Here is a 6681-nt window from a genome sequence, read left to right on the forward strand (position 1 = left end):
AGCTAAATCTGGGCACAGATTTTTGTTTTGTTCAAAGGCAGGTTAAGTTCGAAGCTGGGTTGTATCGAAATATTTCTTGATATAGCCCCCATGTAGACCGATCTCCCGATTTAAGCTTCTGGGACCATAAATGGTGCACGTGCGTGAACATGAGTCGACATAAAAAAGTCGTACATGGGTAACATGTACGACTACTCAAGTACTCGTGATATGAGTAGTTGAGTATGACTACTCAGACTGCTGGGTATGACTACTCAGACTGCTTGAGTATGAATGGCAGGCTGAGTACTGCCATTCGACTTGATTGGTGGTTCTATTGCTCCCGTAACATAGCTGTGGTATTGAGGTATTTGTAGTTAGTAGTCCTGTATGTGCCACTTTAAATTCAATATTGATATTTGTCCTTTTCCATTTCGAATTTACGCCTACATATCTTTCATAGGAATACCTTTTTTTTTGTGTTTTATCTAACATATGCCTTAAACTGTCAGTTGTTAAATGTTTTTCAAGCTTGTTTGCATATTTGTACTATGTCTATGTCACATTCGCATTCAGGCCAATTGCCTTCTACGTGCCCGTTGCCCCATGAGTAATGCCTCCCTGGGCACGATTCCAATAATTAAAGTATTCATTTATTTAAATTGCCTGAAAAGAATATTCCATGAATACAAAATGCCACATGGAGCAATGGAGCAGTTGTGTGTATGCCCGACCGACCCACCACGGGGAGTACCTTTTCAGGTGTAATTTACGAGCACCACATCCGCATTCGCAACGTTGTCAACATCAGCATCAGCTGTAGCAGCGGCAGCTGAAGTTCGTCATACCCTTGCTGATGTTGCTGGTTATGGTGAGATGGTGTTGTTTTTGTGTCATGTCATTGTCATTGACATCGTCAACTTCTCCTTAAATGAATGACAGAATAGTTCGTTGTGTGTGTTTCTCTCTCTCTCTCTCTCTCCGTCGCTTTGTGCAAACAATGCTGCATTGTTTAAACTAATATTCGGCAACAATTCAACAATAATGCTGGACACGCAGCAGCCACCAGCAAGCAGTTACCAACAATGAACTTTTTAGCATTCTCTCCAAAATCCTCTGGCCACTGCAAAGGCAAAGGCAAAGGCATTTCCAAAAACACTTGTGTGTGTACAAAGAAAAATGCTTCCCGCATTTTGCAACGAAATAAATCATGATGACATGCTCCTCCCGTGGACATGAAGCGATATTCGATGGTTTACTTGAATATCAACGGTGGCTACACTGAAGAAAAAAATTGTTATGGAATATGAATGGATATAACCCTTAGGCTGTCCCGCGCTATAAAAAAGATTCGTATACCTCCCGTTTTTTATTTGGATACCAATAAGCGAAATACCAAATATTATGACAATCGGTTAACGCCATCCCAAATGAAGTGGCTATCCTTGACCGGAGTAATCCAGAAGGCCAGCTATCCAGCGAAAGATGGCCGATGACCGAAGAGAAGAGTCTCCCACCTCTATCTGAAGCTATTGGAAAAGGCGAGGATAGCTCCATCCCTGCTTTCGATGGCGCCAAGCGGCAGAAGGGCGTCAAGGTCATTGGATGCAGAAATGAGAAATCATTGGGTTTTCATTCGACCTGCATCAGTGGCCTTGACCCTCTTTGGCCTGGCATGAAGATAGAGCTGGTTCCGATTGATCAAATCTCCCGGGGGACAACGTTGCGTAGGTGGATTCCTCCTCCTTACTTAGGCTGCTTAAAGTGCTGAACAAACATTTTCTAGCAGAGGGTTAAACGATTCTAAGGAGACGAGCAAGGGATAAAGGTAATGGCAAGGGTCTCTGGATCAGGTTGATCCTTGTCGTCATCCGATGATGGAAACGCCACCCAGGGAGCTATGGGGCATGGGTTGGCTGAAGTTAGTGCAGATAAACCTGCACCACTCGGGGGCAGCCACGGATGAGCTGGTGCGAACTATGGGGAGAGACGGCAATGACGCGGCTCTCGTTCAGGGACCGCGCCTACGAGGTAACAAGGTACGTGGACTCAGATCACGCAATCAAAATCTCATATCACCCCCGGCAGAAGGTAAGATTAGAAGCTGTATGGTAACCAGTAAGGATTTTAACCGAACTCTGGTTTCTTGTTTTAGCGATGAGGCCTTAACGGTCGTGGCCTTAGAGAGGCCGTATATGGAGGTATTGGTCCCGGCCTTAATGTAGCTACCGTACGATGAAGACAATCACCCTACGGACACAGTCCGGGCCTTGGTCAGCTGGTGCGATGATAAGAGGCATACCCTTGTGCTAGGGGCCCACGCCAATGCACACCTCTCTATCTGGGGAAAAACGGATACTAACAATAGAGGTGAGTCACTTTTTGATAACATTTTATCCACGGGCTTAGTTGTATGCAATATGGGTAATGCCCCCTACTTTCTATAATCGCTTCAGGGAACAGGTTATAGATCTAACACTTGTGACAAACAGTGACTCGGCAAAAGTCCTAGGATGGAACGTCTACACCCAGTGCTCCTTTTCGGATAACTACAGGATAGGTTTTCTGGTTGAACACAAGATAGGGAGCAGGATACTATAGAGAAACTCGAGAAGAACCAACTGGCAGAAGTTGCGGAAACACATGCAGAAGCTGGGGCCACCTGAGGGACCTCTGGAAGACACGAGAGAACTGAGCGATACCTTTCTGAAGGCACGTCTCCAACGATTGCCGCCGCTTAAAACCAGCCAGCCATGGTGGTCACCGGTATTGAAGGTACGCAAGGGGGGGGAGAGCAGGGGGCTTTTTAATAAGGCCAAGAGAGAGAACGAGGAAGGCGAAAAAGAGTTTCTGGGCGAAATTCTGTGGAGAATTGGAGGAATGGAGAACATCAGTGGAGCTTCTTAGTTGAGCGAAATGATTTCGAAGGATCCTAGAACATCTAGCTCCCTGAGAAGGGAGACAGGGCTTACACCGAGAGCAGTCAGGAGAAGTTGGGCTTCTGATGGAGGTTCATTTTCCGGGTGGTCACGTGGAGGTCGGCGGGCAGGATATCGTGACACCTGCATATGCGGCTTTGGCGGATGACCTCACCAGGGACATCGTCGACGAGGTGAAGATTGTGGAGGTAGTCCGTACTTTCCGGACAAATAAATCGCCCGGACCTGACAGAATTATCCCGGTATTGCTGCAGGAGTCCCTTGGAGTCACCTTGCCATGGCAAGAACGGATTTTCCGAGCGAGCCTGACATGTTGTTGTAGCAGCGTATTTTACACTGGGGCGGCAACTCTTGCCGATGAAGGACTTCAATCCTGTTAATCCGGTATATACAACCGGCTGCCATGGGATTGGGCGAGCCTGGCAAGGTTCTACATACCAAGGGCATTGAGGGAGGTCAGTATGGTCTTTATCCCCAAAGCGAGAAAAATATATCACAGAATGATGAAGGATTATAGACCCATTACTCTGTCATCGGAGGATGGAGGTCACCGTAGCGCAGAGGTTAGCATGTCCGCCTATGACGCTGAATGCCTGGCTTCAAATTCTGGTGAGAACATCAGAACAATCTTTTGTGAGATACTTTGCCATGTAAAAATTTCTTCCCAATGGGATGGCGCACTGCAACACGCCGTTCAGACTCGGCTATAAAAAGAAAGTCCCTAATCACTCATTTATATCTGGGAAATTTGTTCCAGCTCCTATATGGAATGTTCTTGGGGAAATTTGCATTTGCATTCTGTCATCGTTTTTACTCAAAACAAGACAGATAGACCTGAAGGTGAGAGAGGGACTGACGCCGGACAACTTCAGTGGGGCAAAAAACGCATACCTCAAAGGCAGGTCGGTAAAGACGGCCCTTCACGATGTGTTAATAGAGGTCGAGACGTCCCTCCGGCAGAAGGAGTACACGATGGCGTCCTTGTTGGATATTGAGGTTGGATAACGATTGGATATAGGATCAATAGTTACCGCAATGGACCGCAAGGGGTTCCACCCTATTATATCCCAGTGGACTAATGATATGCTTTGTGGCACACTATCTCCCAGAACCTGGGAGATGGTGTGGTCAGAAGGCTGGTGACAAGAGGAATGCCCCGAGGTGGGGTGTTCTTGTCGATTCTGTGGAACCTAGTGATAGATGAAATACTGTTGGATCATAGAGGAGATTGCACGAAGATAACCATTTATGCGGATGACGTCGTGTTGTTGGTCCAAGCTAAGTTTCTATCGACGATCAGTGAGATGATGGAAGGTTCACTGAGCGGATTGTGGCGAAGGGCTGTCAGAAATGGGTTAAGGACCAAGTAAGTCGGAGCTGGTATAGCTGTGGTCACGAGAAGCTTAGCTACGAACTACCGGGAGCGTCCATAGGTTGCGGATAGTGGAATGCTCTATACGAGTAGCTGCAACGGCAGGCGCGAACAATCAGCGGTATCAGCGGCTGGAGTTTGACGAGGATCGCTATGTCCACATGAAAATATGGCTACAACAATAACAACAGGAACATGGAGGAAAGAAGCCGTAAAGCAGTGTGAGCTTTTTACTTATACAGGAGGATGTTCGGTAGGATGTGGGGGGTAACCCCAAGATGATTTATTGAATTTATACGGCCATTGTGAGACAAGTACTGATCTATGGGGGACTGGTCTGATGGAGGGCTATGGATAAGAGGATTTGTACATAAAAGTTTGAGAAGGTCCGGAGACTGGCCTGTGCAGGGGTCACAGGGGCATTGAGATCCGCACCGCCGACATGTCTCGAGGCGATGCTGGATATGTAGCCCATTGGGGTCTATAAATGGAACTGTGCCGCCAAGGTCTCGGTTTGGCTAAGGGTGCTTGTCATGTTGCAGGAGGATAGGTGTAGACTGTAGAGTAGGTAGACTGAGGACGATCTCCAGCTATCTGGCACCGTTACCGATTGAGGTTAGGTCATTCAGGATTCTTTTCTCGGGAGGGATGAATGGAGGGCGAATGCTGTGTTTGAGGGGTATGAGACCTCGATCTTCACTGATGGCCCCAAGATGGAGTCCGACCTAGATTGGGGGTCCGACACACTCAACATCGATATGTCTCTGAGACTATCGAAAGAGTGCACGGTGTTTCTGGTATGTGCCATTACAATAGCCGCAAGAGAAATTCTGGCAAAGGATCTATCTTCCTCACAATTCAGGATTTATGTGGACAGTATGGTGGCGCTCAAGGCCTTGGGTTCGAGCAGGGTGAGTTCGTGGTATGTGGCAAATTATTTGGGTCTCTGGATAGGCTCTGGGTGATGGTGTGACGCTGATATGGGTTCCTGGACATGAAGGAATTCCTTGAAATGTGGGAGTGGACTAATGCTCCAGAAGAGGTTCGTCTGCGCCAGGTGAACCAGTCACCGGTCTTGCCTACGTGGCATTTGTCGAGCTACACAACAAAGTAAAAGAGATGGTCAGAGCGGAGTCGGTGGCGAAATGAGACTCAGCTGATGGTTACCGGACTGCTTCGACCCTCTGGCCTGTCATCGACTGAAGTAGACAGAGAAAGGAGTTACTGGCGTTCAATAAGTGGTCGCTGATTACATTGATAGGGGTCATAACCGGAAACTGTGCCATGGGCCGCATTGCGGAGCTTATGGGAATATTGCATAATGACTTTTGCAGGAGTTGTCTTGATCAGGATGAGCGGGAGACTATCGTTCACTTTTTTTTACCCGCCACCATAGGGGGTATATTAATTTAGTCATTCCGCAGGTTAAGTTTTTAAATGAGCCAAATTGGCATATAGATCTGGAGTTTTAAGGTCTTAAGCCCGAAAAAGCCTCATTTTTTGTCCGATTTTACTGGAAATTGAAAGAGGAAGTTGCAGTAAGGGCCCCGGATATTCAAACCGAATATAGCCCATATTGCACCATATTTACATATAGCTGCCATATGGACCGATCTGCCGATTGAGGGTCTTAAGTCCATAAAAGCCGCAATTTTTATCCGATTTTGATGAAATTAGAGACAGTGAGTTGTTTTAAGGCTCTCGACAGCCGACTTAAACATGGTTAAGATCGGAGCATATTTAGATATAACTGTCATATAGACCAATTTGCCGATTAAGGGTCTTGAGCCCATAAAAGCTGCAATTTGTATCCGATTTCGCTGAAATTTGAAACAGTGAGTGGTTTTAAGCCTCCCGATTTCCGTCTCAAATTTGGTATAGGTCGGACTATATTTAGATATAGCTGCCATATAAACCGATCTGCCGATTTGGGGTCTTAAGTCCATAAAAGCCGCAATTATTATCCGATTTCGCTGAAATTTTAAACTGTGAGTTGATTAAAGCCTTTCAGTATGCGACTCGAATATGGTCCAGATCGGTTTATATTCAGATATAGCTGACATATATAGCGATGTGCCGATTTAGGGTCTTGAGGCGATAAAAGCTCCATTTACTACCCGATTTCGTTGAAACTTGAAACTGACTGTTTGTCTTAAGCCTTTCGTTATCACACTTATATATGGTCTAGATCGAACAATATTTAGATATAGCTACCATATAGACCGATCTGCCGATTGAGCGTCTTAAGCCAATAAAAGCCGCAACTATTATCCGATTTCGCTGAAATTTGAAACAGTGAGTTGTTGTAAGCCTCTCGACATCCGACTCAAATATGGGACTATATTAAGATATAGCTTCCATATAGACCGATCTGTGGGTTTTGGGGTCGTA

This window comes from Stomoxys calcitrans, chromosome 3, assembly GCF_963082655.1.
Source record: "Stomoxys calcitrans chromosome 3, idStoCalc2.1, whole genome shotgun sequence".
Lineage (NCBI taxonomy): Eukaryota > Metazoa > Arthropoda > Insecta > Diptera > Muscidae > Stomoxys > Stomoxys calcitrans.